Here is a 17,327-nt window from a genome sequence, read left to right as displayed (position 1 = left end):
AATCCCAGAACCACACGGGGGACCTAGTGAATGACCTGCAGAGAGCTGGGACCAAAGTAACAAAGCCTACCATCAGTAACACACTACGCCGCCAGGGACTCAAATCCTGCAGTGACAGACGTGTCCCCCTGCTTAAGCCAGTACATGTCCAGGCCCATCTGAAGTTTGCTAAAATGCATTTGGATGATCCAGAAGAGGATTGGGAGAATGTCAGATGAAACCAAAATATAACTTTTTTTGGTAAAAACTCAACTCGTTGTGTTTGGAGGACAAAGAATGCTGAGTTGCATCCAAAGAACACCATACCTACTGTGAAGCATGGGGGTGGAAACATCATGCTTTGGAGCTGTTTTTCTGCAAAGGGACCAGGATGACTGATCCGTGTAAAGGAAAGAATGAATGGGGCCATGTATCGTGAGATTTTGAGTGAAAACCTCCTTCCATCAGCAAGGGCATTGAAGATGAAACGTGGCTGGGTCTTTCAGCATGACAATGATCCCAAACACACCGCCCGGGCAACGAAGGAGTGGCTTCGTAAGAAGCATTTCAAGGTCCTGGAGTGGCCTAGCCAGTCTCCAGATCTCAACCCCATAGAAAATCTTTGGAGGGAGTTGAAAGTCTGTGTTGCCCAGCGACAGCCCCAAAACATCACTGCTCTAGAGGAGATCTGCATGGAGGAATGGGCCAAAATACCAGCAACAGTGTGTGAAAACCTTGTGAAGACTTACAGAAAACGTTTGACCTGTGTCATTGCCAACAAAGGGTATATAACAAAGTATTGAGAAACGTTTGTTATTGACCAAATACTTATTTTCCACCATAAATTGCAAATAAATTCATTAAAAATCCTACAATGTGATTTTTCTGGATTTTTTTTCTCATTTTGTCTGTCATAGTTGACGTGTACCTATGATGAAAATTACAGGCCTCTCTCATCTTTTTAAGTGGGAGAACTTGCACAATTGGTGGCTGACTAAATACTTTTTTTCCCCACTGTATATCAAAACTCTTTAATGACAGGTCTCTGTCTGACCTAACCTGTCAGCAGTCAGTGCAAAAGTCTGGGGATGAAGTTCTTGAGGAATGGGATGAGGAGGAGGACATTTCAAGCACTTGGGTTTATGGCGACAGCTTGTGGCTCAGTGCCTTCCTTAACTGTCTACCTCGAGAGCTTAATAACAGAGATAAGAGTCAAGGCAAAATAACATTAGAACCAGTGCAATAACAACCAATACAAAGCAATTAAAATGTTACTCAGTATATATACAGTATCAGTCAAATGTTTGGACACACCTACTCATTCAAAGGTTTTTCTTTAGTTTTATTATTTTTTACATTGTAGAATAATAGTGAAGACATCAAAACTATAAAATAACACATATGGAATCATGTAGTAACCAAAGAAGTGTTAAACAAATCAAAAAATATTTTTTATTTGAGATTCTTCAAATAGCCACCATTTGCCTTGATGACAGCTTTGCACACTTTTGGCATTTTCTCAACCAGCTTCACCTGGAATGCTTTTTCAACAGTCATGAAGGAGTTCCCACAGATGCTGAGCACTTGTTGGCAGTGGCGGCTCCTGAAAAAATTCTCAGGGGGGGCAATTTTTCTGATGATTTAGGTGACCTACACACATTTTAAAAAAGATATGTCCAGCAACAACATGAAGACAGGGGCAGCATATAAGTCAATACTGATATACACATTACTTGCTTCAAAAAGGCCTCATGGTTTAATTGGAAATATGTGCACCTGAGCAAGCAGGAGCTTTTGATAGAGGCTACTGAAAACATTGATGCAAGTTATTGGTAATAAGAAATTTTTATAGACTTCCATATTCTGCCCTCTTGTATAGATTTGTGAAAATGAACAGTGATAGACATTTTGCCTGAAAACAGAATTTGAAAATAATTTCTAGAAAAGGTAAACACAGCTATCTGTATGGCTTTGTAAATATGAACAACCATATGCTGGCCAATTGTATAGATTTGTAAAAAAAATTGTTTACTTTTTTTAAAATGAAAAATAACTATTTTAAACAACATCAACTGTGAACTGATTTGGGCGTGTGTGTGTTAAAGAGACAGACAGGGAAGGACAAAGAGAGAGAGAGGCTACATTACTTGTACTGAAACTGTTCTCTTCTCTCTTTCAATGCAGCAAAGCGGTCAATGACTTTCTCATTGAAATCAGGCATGCTGAGGACTAGTTTACTAGTTACTTTTTTAGCTTGCTGCATGATCAAATTCAGCTGATGCGCATAGCAATGCACGTAATGGCCTTTCTTGAAATGCTCACGCACCTTTTGCCTTCTCTCGCCTCATCACACTGGCTCCATCGTAAGCTTGCGCAATGAGTTTGACTTTCACGTCGTCGGCAAAAAGACCGTTCAGTCTCTCCAAAAGCACACTGGCGATTGAGACTGAGGTTGATTCCGAGATGGGAAGGAACTCAAAAAAGCGCTCCTGCACTTTGTGGTTGTCTCTTTGATGTGAACTTCTTTCAAAGAGACAATCGAAGTTGCACTGAACGCTATAGCCATCTTGATAGTAGTACGTGAATTGATTGATGCTGCTACCCGCTCTTTTCTTAGTTACGTTCATGGTTACGTTACGTATGACGAAAGCGCGTAAGTGCAAGCCCTCAGAAACCCATAGAGATTGTATTGAAAGCTCTGAAATTTGAAAAAAATAGATTTTACATGGGAGTCTATGACAGACTTCTGGGCGATTTTCAACCTGACTGAAATCGCCCCAAAAGGGGGGCATTTGAAGCACGACTTTAGCCTGATTGGACATTTAGTGGCAGTGTGGCACTGTGGCAGATCAGACGTCTAGATTACAACACTGATAACTACTGTTGCCGTGATATAATTGATTAGAAAAAAAATCCCTTCCTTTTCCCGTTTGGCAGTGCGTCGCCCATATCGCCCTATTGAACACACCGCCCCTGCTTGTTGGCTGCTTTTCCTTCACTCTGCCGTCCTACTCATCCTAAACCATCTCAATTGGGTTGAGGTCGGGGGATTGTGGAGGCCAGGTCATCTGATGCAGCACTCCATCAGTCTCCTTCTTGGTAAAATAGCCCTTACACCGCCTGGAGGTGTGTTGGGTCATTGTCCTGTTGAAAAACAAATGATAGTCCCACTAAGCCCAAACCAGATGGGATGGCGTAACGCTGCAGAATGCTGTGGTAGCCATGCTGGTTAAGTGTGCCTTGAATTCTAAATAAATCACAGACAGTGTCACCAACAAAGCACCCCCACACCATAACACCTTCTCCTCCATGCTTTACTGTGGGAACTACACATGGGGAGATCATCCGTTCACCCACACCAAGTCTCACAAAGACACAGCGTTTGAACCAAAAATTTGGACTCCAGACCAAAGGACAAATGTCCACCAGTCTATTGTCCATTGCTCGTGTTTCTTGGCCCAAGCAGGTCTCTTCTTCTTACTGGTGTTCTTTAGTAGTGGTTTCTTTTCAGCAATTGACCATGAAGGCCAGATTCACACAGTCCCCTCTGAACAGTTGATGTTGAGATGTGTCTGTTACTTGAACTCTGTGAAGCATTTATTTGGGCTGCAATTTCTGAGGCTGGTAACTCTAAAGAACTTATCCTCTGGAGCAGAGGTAACACTGGGTCCTCCATTCCTGTGGCGGTCCTCATGAGAGCCAGTTTCATCATAGCAGAGCCAGTTTCATCATAGCGCTTGATGGTTTTTGCGACTGCACTTGAAGACACTTTCAAAGTTCTTGAAATGTTCCGTTTTGACTGACCTTCATGTCTTAAAGTAATGATGGACTGTTGATTCTCTTTGCTTATTTGAGCTGTTCTTGCCATAATATGGACTTGGTCTTTTACCAAATAGGGCTATCTTCTGTATACCACCCCTACATGATTACTACATGATTCCATATGTGTTATTTCATAGCTTTACTATTATTCTACAATGTAAAAAATAGTACAAATAAAGACAAGCCCTTGAATGAGTAGGTGTGTCCAAACCTTTGACTGGTAGTGTGTGTATATATATATATATATATATATATATATATATATATATATATATATATATATACATATATACACATACACAGTGGGGAGAACAAGTATTTGATACACTGCCGATTTTGCAGGTTTTCCTACTTACAAAGCATGTAGAGGTCTGTAATGTTTATTATAGGTACACTTCAACTGTGAGAAACGGAATCTAAAACAAAAATCCAGAAAATCACATTGTATGATTTTTAAGTAATTAATTTGCATTTTATTGCATGACATAAGTATTTGATCACCTACCAACCAGTAAGAATTCCGGCTCTCACAGACCTGTTAGTTTTTCTTTAAGAAGCCCTCCTGTTCTCCACTCATTACCTGTATTAATTGCACCTGTTTGAACTCGTTACCTGTATAAAAGACACCTGTCCACACACTCAATCAAACAGACTCCAACCTCTCCACAATGGCCACGACCAGAGAGCTGTGTAAGGACATCAGGGATAAAATTGTAGACCTGCACAAGGCTGGGATGGACTACAGGACCATAGGCAAGCAGCTTGGTGAGAAGGCAACAACTGTTGCCGCAATTATTAGAAAATGGCAGAAGTTCAAGATGACGGTCAATCACCCTCGGTCTGGGGCTCCATGCAAGATCTCACCTCGTGGGGCATCAATGATCATGAGGAAGGTGAGGGATCAGCCCAGAACTACACGGCAAGACCTGGTCAATGACCTGAAGAGAGCTGGGACCACAGTCTCAAAGAAAACCATTAGTAACACACTACGCCGTCATGGATTAAAATCCTGCAGCGCACGCAAGGTCCCCCTGCTCAAGCCAGCGCATGTACAGGCCCGTCTGAAGTTTGCCAATGACCATCTGGATGATCCAGAGGAGGAATGGGAGAAGGTCATGTGGTCTGATGAGACAAAAATAGAGCTTTTTGGTCTAAACTCCACTCGCCGTGTTTGGAGGAAGAAGAAGGATGAGTACAACCCCAAGAACACAATCCCAACTGTGAAGCATGGAGGTGGAAACATCATTCTTTGGGGATGCTTTTCTGCAAAGGGGACAGGACGACTGCACCGTATTGAGGGGAGGATGGATGGGGCCATGTATCGCGAGATCTTGGTCAACAACCTCCTTCCCTCAGTAAGAGCATTGAAGATGGGTCGTGGCTGGGTCTTCCAGCATGACAACGACCCGAAACACACAGCCAGGGCAACTAAGGAGTGGCTCCGTAAGAAGCATCTCAAGGTCCTGGAGTGGCCTAGCCAGTCTCCAGACCTGAACCCAATAGAAAATCTTTGGAGGGAGCTGAAAGTCCGTATTGTTCAGCAACAGCCCCGAAACCTGAAGGATCTGGAGAAGGTCTGTAAGGAGGAGTGGGCCAAAATCCCTGCTGCAGTGTGTGCAAAACTGGTCAAGACAGGAAACGTATGATCTCTGTAATTGCAAACAAAGGTTTCTGTACCAAATATTAAGTTCTGCTTTTCTGATGTATCAAATACTTATGTCATGCACATTAATTACTTAAAAATCATACAATGTGATTTTCTGGATTTTTGTTTTAGATTCCGTCTCTCACAGTTGAAGTGTACCTATGATAAAAATTACAGACCTCTACATGCTTTGTAAGTAGGAACACCTGCAAAATCGGCAGTGTATCAAATACTTGTTCTCCCCACTGTATATATATACTGAGTGTACAAAACATTAGGAACACCTTTCTAATATTGAGTTGCACCCTTCAGAACAGGCTCAATTCGTCGGGGCATGGACTCTACAAGGTGTCAAAAGCGTTCCACAGGGATGCTGGCCCATGTTGACTCCAATGGTTCTCACAGTTGTGTCAACTTGGCTGGTAGTGGATCTCTACTCCAAATAGCTTGTTCCATCTCACCCCACAGATGCTCAATTGGATTCAGATCTGGTGACTGGGAAGGCCACTGCAGTTAGCTGATTTCACTGTCATGGTCATGGAACCATTCCTGGATCAATTTGCAGATGGATACATTGCTGCCATGAAGGGATGCATCTGATTGGCATTGATGTTCAGATATCCTGTGGCATTCAAACGTTGCTCCACTTTTATCAAGGGGCATAATATGTGCCATGAAAACACACCCCACACCACCACCAACAGCCTGCAGTGTTGACACGCGAAATGATGGATGCATGTACTCACGTGGTTTTCTCCATACCCTAGTCCTCCCATCAACGTGAAAAAGCAGGAACTGGGATTAATCAGATCAGGCAATGTTTTTCCAATAATGCAGTGTCCAGTGTTTTCGTTCCTTAGCCCACTGCAACCGTAGTTTCTTGTTTTTTGCTGAAGGAAGTGAAACTCTGTAAGTTTGTCGACTGCCATACGCAATTCGTGTCAAGGTGCGACCATTGTTTTATGGGTCTGTGGGCGCTAATGTTGTACTGGACTGTCAGTTGACTAATTGTAGCACGTCTGTTGCTCTGCACAATTCGTGTCAGCCTCCTTTGTCCTCTTTCATCAATGACTCGTTTCCGACCAGTGGCCTGCCATTGGCTGGATGTCCTTTGGGTGGTGAACCATTCTTGATACACACAGGAAACGGTTGAGCATGAGAAACCCAGCAGTGTTGCAGTTCTTCACACACTCAAACCGGTGTGCCTGGCACCTATTACCATACCCCGTTCAAAGGCACTTCAATCTTTTGTCTTTCCCATTCACCCTCTGAATGGCACACATACACAATCCATGTCTCAATTGTCTCAAGGCTTAAAAATACTTATTTAACTTGTCTCCTCCCTTTCATCTACACTGATCAAGTGATATCAATAGCTTTCACCAGACACTTTTATTCGAAGTGACATAGTCATGCATGCATATGTAACCATTGTATAATGGCTAGCTAGTTAACGGTGCGTGCTAGTAGCGTTTCAATTGGTGACGTCATTCGCTCTGATACCTTGAAGTAGTTGATTCCTTTTCTCTGCAAGGGCCTTGGCTATTGTGGAGCGATAGTTAACGATGCTTTGTGGGTGACTGTTGTCGATGTGTTCAGATGATCCCTGGTTCGAGCCCAGGTTGGTGCAAGGAAAGGGACGAAAGCAATACCTTTACATATACATTTTTACGTAAGGGTGATCCCGGGAATCGAACCCACTAGCACAGGTTTATGTCACATTTGACATCGGTTGTTATGTCACACAGTTATGCCATATTTATGAACCCTGTATAGAGCATCACATACGGTTATAAATGATGTATTACATTAGTATGTAGTGCTCATGAAGGTTTTATGAAGGCCTTATGAAGCCTTAATAAGCTGCACTTCATTTAAAGCGGGACCACATTTTTACTTTGCCCTTGTAGGTTAGTAACTAATTTATATGTGCCAGGGATGCAGCTTGAACTGGAGCTGGAGCTTGGTATATCCAACTATCCAACTAGGACCCTCAAGGCATAGCCATGCAGTCCATAAGTCTCCATATCATAACACTCTGTCTGGGTTTGATGTCTAACGTTATTTGAATAGGAAGATGAGATTACTTTTACACTGTACTCATTTGCATTTTGTCCTCCTGCTGTGCAGTCTCCATGCTCTTTCATGATGTGCCTTCATTGTAGCTGCGCAGCAGACTGTACAGCCCCAATAAACCATGTACTACAGTGGTGTTACATTGGCTGAGCGACTGAATATGAAGTGTTTACGATAGCAGGTCATGTGTGGTCTGATTTCTGATTGAGGGTGTTTTTAGCTTAATGTGACACAGAGGCCATTTTGTTCAGTTTTTCCGTCTGCACTTTGTTTGTCTCCCTGCATGTGCAGCACACACAGAGACAGACACACACACGTGCTGGTAATCCCTCAGTCTTCTGATCTATCTATCTAGCTAGCTGGCTGGCTGGCTGGCTGGCAGGCAGACAGACACAGAGAGAGAGAGAGAGAGACCCGGCATAAACCTCCTTCAAGTGATATAATCACACACTTCTCTGTGACATAGACAGCAGGCAAAAACACAGCACCACTCCCTGAAACAATGGAAACACAATCCCCAAGTGGATTCCAAAAACTGAAATCTGCTGCATAATGCTATCCACCATCCATCCCTCCCTTTTCCCTCTCATTGCTGGCCAATCTGTCACTAAGCCAAACAGTTACTAAACATTTGTGGATATTTTTTGTCTACATGATATTTTGGGAAACACTCGTTAAACGTTGTGCACATCAGGAGCGGTGCATCATTTATGAAAACATAAAGAAAGTCGAAAGTCACTATGTATGCTCCCAATAAATTAATGGGTATAAAACACCAACATTTTGGCACACAGTGCCTTCTTCAGGGTTGGAGTGGTGTATCATTAAAATCATTGTAGTGTCCAAAGCTCCATTGAATGCAACAAATGAGATGCTGATCATACAGTGGAACATTGCATAAAAAAACACACCTTTCTCAGTCATACAACACAGCTTTATTTACCCCACACATACAACATGACACAGAAGACTGAACTCCACTACAGACATAACAAGATGGATAGTTCTACTGTTAGGTGAAGCCTGTGGCCCGTCTGTAATCAGCTCAGTGCTGTGTTTGCCAATGGGATATGTCATTGGAGATGTCTGTCTTCATTACAGGGCAGATGAGGAGGCTGGGGCCTGGACTAACACATGCAAAAGCACACACACGCACACACACACACACACTGGAGAGAGGATAACATCACATCAGAACATTACAGAGCACAGAGGAGAGAAGAGGGGCTGACAGCTAGGTTATATTATATCACAGGTACTGTATGCTTCTTTCAAACTGACTGCACAACACATACCAGAAACATTGTTACTGCAGCTAACTATGAGAAACACAACTGATCATCACCCCACACTACCTTGTTCTCTTTTTCACAGATGTAAAAACCACTTAGACCACTTCTTTAAATTCAGAGCATTGTGCCATAATAACTACCCCATGTTGTACTTGTTTATACAATCTCAAGCCATTTCATTTAAGCTTGTGTTTCTTGGTGATCGATCATTTCAGACTGCCAAGATTTGGTTGATTTAGTGATGCAGTCGAAATCTGCAGCAATCTGAGGATGTATTATGAAACACAATGGGACATGACTTTGCTACACTCAGATTAACTAGACAAAAATGGCTTATGAGACAAACAATGTTCAATTTAATACTAATTCTGCATTTTGAAATCTGGTAAATGGTGTGAAAGAGGGAACAAAGACTTTGGTCACACTTTAACCCGGCTGAAATGGAAGAGAAAGCAAGCAGAGAAACGACTACTCATCTGTGTGACTTCTTCTGAGGGTTTTGTTGTTTCACAAAGTATGTGACCAGTTTACATAATAGACGAGAGATCAACGTGACACAGCACAGCACAGCACTGAATAAAGCAACACAATGTCTACTTCACTAGCTATTTCCTAATGTCCATATGCACATTCAAAGCTGTATTAGTGTTGTTCAGACATTTTCCATGTTCCATGCATTCAGGGAAGGGGAGGCAGCTGAGACTGTCATGCATCTTTGAGTCTCAGTGGAGAAGGCAAGCTGTTCCACCTCCATCAAAGACAGGGTCTGCGTCTAAAATGGCACCCTATTCCCTATGTAGTGCATTACTTTTGACCAGGGCCTATAGCTAATAGGTAATAGGGTGCCATTTTGGACGCAGACTGGCCTTGGGACTTGCTTTTGTTTCTGCTCCTCCTGCCTCTCCTCCTGCCTCTCTCCATCCCTCTTGCTTTTCATTTAAGGTCTTGTTCATTACCCCTTTGTAATTAAAGCTTCCTGCTCCTCTTGCTTTGTTTAAGCAGAGTATGGCTCTGTACCAAGGTTCCAACATAGTCCACTAGCACACTACTTGGAATGAGGTAAGGTATTCGGGCATGCATTTGGAATAGTATGCTAGTAAGGACATTGTAACGTGATAATCAGAGAAAATGACATAACAGGAAGGCTAACATATGTACAGGGAAGAGTTGATCTCTCCGCTTTTTTGTTTTATGTAGTGATAAAGAGCAGAACATGCGTGCCTTAGTACACAAAGCAGACCCCCTTTGACTCTGCATATAACTCCCCCAGCTTTAGAGGATATGCTAACAGCGAGGACCATTAAGCTGCTGCTGGGTGTCGAACTGCTTTGACAGACAGGTGGAATTGTTTCCTTAGTAGTTTTTGGATGGGTTTGTTTTTTATTCTAGGAGGCAGCATCATGTGTTCCTGGCTCTGGAGATAAAACAACAGGAGAGTGTGTCCGTGCTGAAATCACATTTTATTCCTCACAGAGAACTGAGCGTCAGATTGACCATTGTTGTGCATTGGCTGTGTAGACCGTTTTAATGTCAATGCCAATTCACTTTAGTCTCACACGCCAACAGCACATCTTATACTGTACCAAATCCTATATTGAATTTTGAACAAGAGAATACATGCAGTGGAATCTGGAGATAAATAACCTAAGCCACAGATTTAACACCATGCAACCACATGACAAAAGCAGGAAGCATGCGAACGAACAGAGCTCAATGGGAATGATAAGGAGAGGCATCGCATTACAGATATGTTTAGACTTTGTTTGTTTTAGTTACTCGGTATCAAGGAGTGTAAAATACACAATATCACAGGTCATGTTATAAGGTGTTAATAGACATTGTCGCATGTCACTCATTTCACATCCCTTATTTGCCTATGAAGCTGCCGCATTCTTTCTTACGACTAAACAGGTATGGCTGGTAGTCTATTCTTGAACTTTTTTTAAACCTTTCAGATAATCCACATACAGATAGATCTTTTTACAGGCATCCCGGCCAGCAAGTGTTTTTTTTACAACATCTCAAAAAAGAGTGGTGTGGAAAAAAAATTAGTTTTCCCAATGAAGAAAAGCGGCTTATTATGATAATATTGGTGCAGCCTGGTCGATCACAGGAGCTCAGTGTTAACCAGCCCTGCCCACTCTATGTATGAAGACTAACACTGTGCATTAAACAGCGATGCAACAAAGACCCTTCCTCCTTCAATAGGAATCTAGGGTGATTTAATATGGAGATATTGTCTCAATTCATCCATGAGTAAAGGGGTTGATAAGAGGGGCCACTGAACACAGCGTGTGCTCTGCTATGCACTTAACACATCTGGTTGAAGCAACATTTGGATGCTCAACAAAGCACCATCCAAAAAAATTAGTGGCCAGTGAATGAGTCTCATTCAAATGGAGCCGTCCATTCAGACCCCTGGGGCAGCTGTCCTGAGCCACATTTAACTGGAGAGCTGAAGAAAAAAACAGAAAAGAGAACTGGAGAGAGAGAGAGAGAGAGAGAGAGAGAGAGAGAGAGAGAGAGAGAGAGAGAGAGAGAGAGAGAGAGAGAGAGAGAGAGAGAGAGAGAGAGAGAGAGAGAGAGAGAGAGAGAGAGAGAGAGAGAGAGAGAGAGAGAGAGAGAGAGAGAGAGAGAGAGAGAGAGAGAGAGAGAGAGAGAGAGAGAGAGAACAAAAAGAGAATTACTTGACACATTGGAAAGAACAAACAAAAAAACTGAGCAAACTAGAATGCTATTTGGCCCTAAACAGAGAGTACACAGTGGCAGAATACCTGACCACTGTGACTGACCCAAACTTAAGGAAAGCTTTGACTATGTACAGACTCAGTGAGCATAGCCTTGCTATTGAGAAAGGCCGCCGTATGCAGACCTGGCTCTCAAGAGAAGACAGGCTATGTGCACACTGCCCACAAAATGAGGTGGAAACTGAGCTGCACTTCCTAACCTCCTGCCAAATGTATGACCATATTAGAGACACATATTTCCCTCAGATTACAGCGATCCACAAAGAATTCGAAAACAAACCCAATTTTGATAAACTCCCTTATCTACTGGGTGAAAAACCACAGTGTGCCATCACAGCTGCAAGATTTGTGACCTGTTGCCACAAGAAAAGGGCAACCAGTGAAGAACAAACACCATTGTAAATACAACCCATATTTATGTTTATTTATTTTCCCATTTGTACTTTAACTATTTGCACATTGTTACAACACTGTATATATACATAATATGACATTTGAAATGTCTTTATTCTTTTGAAACTTCTGAGTGTAATGTTTACTGTTAATATTTATTGTTTATTTCGCTTTTGTTTACAGGTCCCTATTTGTAAGTCGCTCTGGATAAGAGTGTCTGCTAAATGACGTAAATGTAAATGTAAATCTACTTCCCTTGCTTTTGCAATGTTAACACACGTTTCCCATGCCAATAAAGCCCTTAAATTGAAATTGAATTGAATTGAATTGAGAGATACAGACAGACAGGAAGAGAGAGAGAGAGAAAGTTTTAGGTTTTATAAAACCTTTATTTTATACTCAAGTGTTAACATAAATAATGGCACACTGCCTTTTCAGAAATTAAACAACAAATGTCATTCCTAAATAAAAATGAAAACAAAAATAAAAATAAATTAAATAAAAATACAAAAAAACATATACATCAACAAAAAATAGTTTCCCCTCCTCCACAAAACAAACCGCTCTTTCGTAGGCCCACTTCTCCTCAAACAATGGGAGATCTTTTACAGCTGAGAAGAACTCAAAATCCACTTTTATTCTCGCTTTCACTAATCCTTTAAAAACACATCTTACATCCTGCCCATATCCCGTTTCTATCTTATGTTTCCTACTCAGAAAAATTGAGATCTTAGCTTGTCCCAAAATACAATTTAACAGTTTACATTTTATTTTCTGTTGCTTACTATATTGAAACCCCCCCCCCTGTTATTGAAAATCACCCCTACAGCTTTAAACAAAGACTCCAGCATTTCCAAGAGAGGTTTTATCCTCTCACACTCCATAAAACAGTGAAAAATTGTTTCTCTTATATTACAAAAAGGACATCCATCTCCAACATCTGAGTTAATAACGGATACAAAAGCATTACCTGCAATGATGCCTTGTAAAACCCTCCATTGCATATCCCCAGTACCCTTTTGTAACGGTGGCTTGTACAGTGCTCTCCATGCTGGCTTTACCTTGTCATCAATGCCCAATTTTACCCTCCATAGAGTGTCTTTTCTATTTTTCAATGTATCTTTATTCAACACCTTGACACACCCCCTATATAAGTATTTCCCATTCACCTCATCCAAACCCACCTCTTCCAACCCTCTCAAATCCAGTAATAACGCCTTTCTTTCTGACTCTGGGATATTGGGTGTAATCCCTAGTCTTGGAAATGAGACGTTTTCATCTTGTACCTTGTTCTTGTGACTATCCAGCATACCCCACTCTTCTGCTGACAGAGCCTTCCTGCAGCTTCCCAGCAGTTGTCCGACAATCCTTTCCGACCTCACCCCCAAATGTTCAGCCACCCGTCTTCCATCCATTAAGGCGGGCCCAGCCATGGCCATTAACTGTTTAAGGTGATGATTTTGCACTTCACCAGAATCTTGGAGAAATGTGGAACAGCTGCAGTTGTACAATCCAGTCTTGCCCCATACACCAGAGATTCCTCCAACAGCCAATGCACTGACTCCGCTGAAGTTCGTCTGGACACCTTCATTATGCTCCACACCCTAAGAAGGCCTCTGTAAAACGGAGGTACTCCCTCCCTAGAAATCTGGCTACTATCAACCAAAAATAAAGCCTTCTTTAAACCTAATCCTCCAACCTGCTGTAATACTAGACCTGCCACCCCTCTCCAAACCACATTTTCCGGTACAAGACCTTGTCCCCCCTCCTCTTTTGATGAATACAAAACACTTTGTGGAACCCAATGATATTTATCCCAAAATACATCTACAATAATCGCCTGTATCTTAGCCAGAAGGCCAGATGGTGGCTCTAAAACTGACAACCGATGCCACAGCGCAGAGGCAATCACATTGTTAACTATAATTGTGCGCCCCCTATATGACATACGAGATAACAACCAACGCCATCTCCCCATCCTCGCTTCCACCATTTCAACCACCCCAATCCAATTTTTTTCCATTGTCCCCTCATCTCCTAGGTACACTCCAAGATACTTAAAACCTCCCTTACACCATTCCAGTCCCCCTGGCAAAGCCATGAGAGCCAGCGGCTGACACACAAGGACAGTCTGATGGTGGACAGGGAGAAAGAGAAAGACAGACAGAGAGAGAAAGAGAATATAAAAACAGAGAGAGGGAATGAGGGCAGAAAAAGAGACACACAAGCTGGTGTTTGATGGGCTCTGATGGATAGCTCCACGCTCTCGTACCAATCTGTCAGGCTGCTAGGGTTTGAACACCACAATACAACATGGGTCAGATCAGGCGTTGGCTTTGATGGATGCCTGCCTTGCATGTTGACATAACACATCCCTCTTAACACCCCCTTCCCCTCCCTCCCCACTTCTAAACTCTAAAATAAATCCCTATGAAATCCAGTGATCTGTGCAATCAGCTCAACCCTACTGGGACCACACAGCAGGATAATCAAATGACCAGCACCCTCACACGATAGTCAGACAGCATAACAGGCAAATTACCATCACTGTCACAAGATAGTCAGCATGACATGCAGTCAAATGACCATCACACTTAGTTGAGAATCCACATGACATAGAGTCAAATAATCACAGTTATCAGCCAACCCACAGTCTCCTCCACTTTAAGCATGCTTAAATTTACTGTAGTGCTTCATTGGGCCATAGGAAATAATTGACAGTTTGACTAAATAGTGCACTGCATGTACTTTCCCTCCCTTCCTTGACATATTCTAAGCAAAACATAATAATGTGTTGGAATGTCTGATTATGTGTTGGAATTCCAAGGTGGCCTACTATAATCAAGTATTGTAGTCATTGTGTGACATTTCAACAGATGGCCAATCAGAAAGAGACGAGCTGTTGGCAGGTGTCACCCATAGAAATATAATTATATTTATGTGGTGCCACCTGCATGGCATCCAGTGGCTTGTGGTCTGTAGCTAATACCACAGTAGCCTCTCTCCAAACTACACACAAACACACACACACAGAGAGAGAGAGAACTAACATCAGGGGTTCAGTGGCATTGGACTCACCCCTGGAGGATTGACATACACTTTCTGCTAATGAGCAGTTCAGGTGGCAGACTAGAGAGAGATGGATGGATGGAGAGAGAGATACAGGGGGAGAGAGGGAGATGGAGAAAGAGAGAGATCCAGAGAGAGAGAGAGCTAGAGGGTAAGTTGGAAAGAGATGGATGAAGAGAGAGAGAGAGAGCGAGAGGGTGAGAAATAGTTATGGATGGAGAGAGGGAGAAGAGAGCACCCACAGCATGCCCTGTCACCTGTCAGTCTTCCCCGGACCCGGTGTGATTTTTAATGAACAGCACCCGGTTTGTGGGTGGGTCGGTCGTCAGGCAGGCAGGAAGGTTGCCGTCGGTGACAAACAGGCAGACTGAGCCATCCTGACAGCCACAGTCATCCCGTGAACCCCTCTCATCGACAACCTGTGTCACAGAAAAACAACAGTCTACGCTCCAAGCCTTCACACACACACACACACATGCATGCACACCCTTGAAATAGATCAGCTAAGCGTGTAAGGAGGAGAAGGGGTATGGGGAGAGGGGGTTAGGGGAAGAGACCTCCTGTCCTATTCTAATCTCGGACCGCCTGTTTCTCAAGCTACATTGCTCCCCTCCTTCAGCCAGTTATAAATATAAGATTTTAAATAATGTCAACTAGTCTGCAGCAGATCTGCTTTAATGAGCCCACACAGAGTTGAGTGCTGCCCTGTGCTCCTCTCTCCTAATAAGTGGTGAGGCCTTTCTCCGGTTTAACCGCTGTGCTCTGCTACTGAGATGTTATGACCGGACCAGCAGTGAGCCAGGTTGACTCAACAATGAAGACAAGGGGCTCTGCTCTGACTGCCTGCATGCCAAATGGCACTCTATTCCCTGAATAGTACCATACTTTTGACCAGGTTTCAAATACACTACATGACCAAAAGTATGTGGACACTTACTAATCAAACATCTCATTCCAAAATCATGGGCATTAATATGGAGTTGGTCCCCCCTTTGCTGCTATAACAGCCTCCACTCTTCTGGGAAGGCTTTTCCTATTCCTCCTCCACCAAACTTTACAGTTGCCACTATGTATTTGGGCAGGTAGCGTTCTCCTGGCATCCGCTAAACCCTGATTCGTCCGTCGGACTGCCAGATGGTGAAGCGTAATTCATCACTCCAGAGAACGCGTTTCCACTAATCCAGAGTCCAATGGTGGCGAGCTTTACACCACTCCAGCCGATGCTTGGCATTGAGAATGGTGAACTTAGGCTTGTGTGCGGCTGCTCGGCCATGGAAACCCATTTCATGATGCTCCTGACGAACAGTTCTTGTGCTGACGTTGCTTCCAGAGGTAGTTTGGAACTCGGTAGTGAGTGTTGCAACCGAGGACAGACCATTTTTATGAGCTACGCTACCATTTTGCGGCTGAGCCGTTGTTGCTCCTATACGTTTCCACTTCACAATAACAGCACTTACAGTTGACTGGGGCAGCACCTTTCAGCAACAGGTGTGGCTGAAATAGCCGAATCCACTAATTTGAAGTAATGTCCACATACTTTTGTGTATATTGTGTAGCTCTGGTCAAAAGTAGTGCACTATGTAAGGAATAGGGTGCCATTTGCGACACATCCTGTCTCTCTTTCTCTGTCTGTTTGAAATCCACAAATCCTTAAATCCTCTTGGTTAAACTCAGAGTAGACATACACAATTGCATGGAATTGCTTATTGCTTCTTCTTGAGTGTTCTGCTTTCTTTTTCATTTGTATAGCTTATACAAATGCCTTTCGTTAGTCAGTACCTCAGCTAAAGGGTAAGCATCGTACTGGGCAAACACTGGTTGAATCAACATTGTTTCCAAGACAGTTCCCGCCAATGTCCCAGTTCCCGCAAGTATCCAGCAACTTCGCACGGCCATTGAAGAGGAGTGGGAGAACATTCCACAGGCCACAATCAACAGCCTGATCAGCTCTATGTGAAGGATATGTGTCGCGCTGCATGAGGCAAGTGGTGGTCACACCAGATACTGACAGTTTTTCTGATCCATGCCCCTACATTTTTTTTAAGGTATCTGTGACCAACAGGTGCATACTGTATCTGTATTCCCAGTCATGTGAAATCCAAAGATTAGGGCTAATAGATTTATTTCAATTGACTGACGTCCTTATATGAACTGCATGTTGCATTTATATCTTTGTTGAGTATAGTGAGTTTAGCACCTCTATATTTTGTAGTCTTTGGACTCAGCTCAACTCCAGCTCTGACTAGAGCCTGGAAGTTGGCAAACAGAAGCGTGAAGCAGCTGTAGCTTCACCTGCACAGGAAA

General features: G+C 42.9%; 1 long non-coding RNA gene across 2 annotated transcripts in view; it reads right to left on the bottom strand.

The window, feature by feature from the left end:
- LOC121539487 overlaps window positions 1-17,327 on the bottom strand; it is a 41,695-nt gene that overhangs the window by 3,756 nt on the left and 20,612 nt on the right. Inside the window, exon 3 of one of the 2 annotated variants that reach the window (XR_005995370.1) lies at window positions 1,039-1,171. The exons of the other annotated variant lie outside the window; for it this stretch is intronic. This is a non-coding gene — a long non-coding RNA (uncharacterized LOC121539487). The remainder of the gene's footprint in view (window positions 1-1,038; window positions 1,172-17,327) is intronic. 2 annotated transcript variants of the gene reach the window in all.

This window comes from Coregonus clupeaformis, chromosome 25 (assembly GCF_020615455.1).
Source record: "Coregonus clupeaformis isolate EN_2021a chromosome 25, ASM2061545v1, whole genome shotgun sequence".
Lineage (NCBI taxonomy): Eukaryota > Metazoa > Chordata > Actinopteri > Salmoniformes > Salmonidae > Coregonus > Coregonus clupeaformis.
Note: the sequence above shows the minus strand (reverse complement) of the source record. Positions and strands in the feature narration are given on the sequence as shown.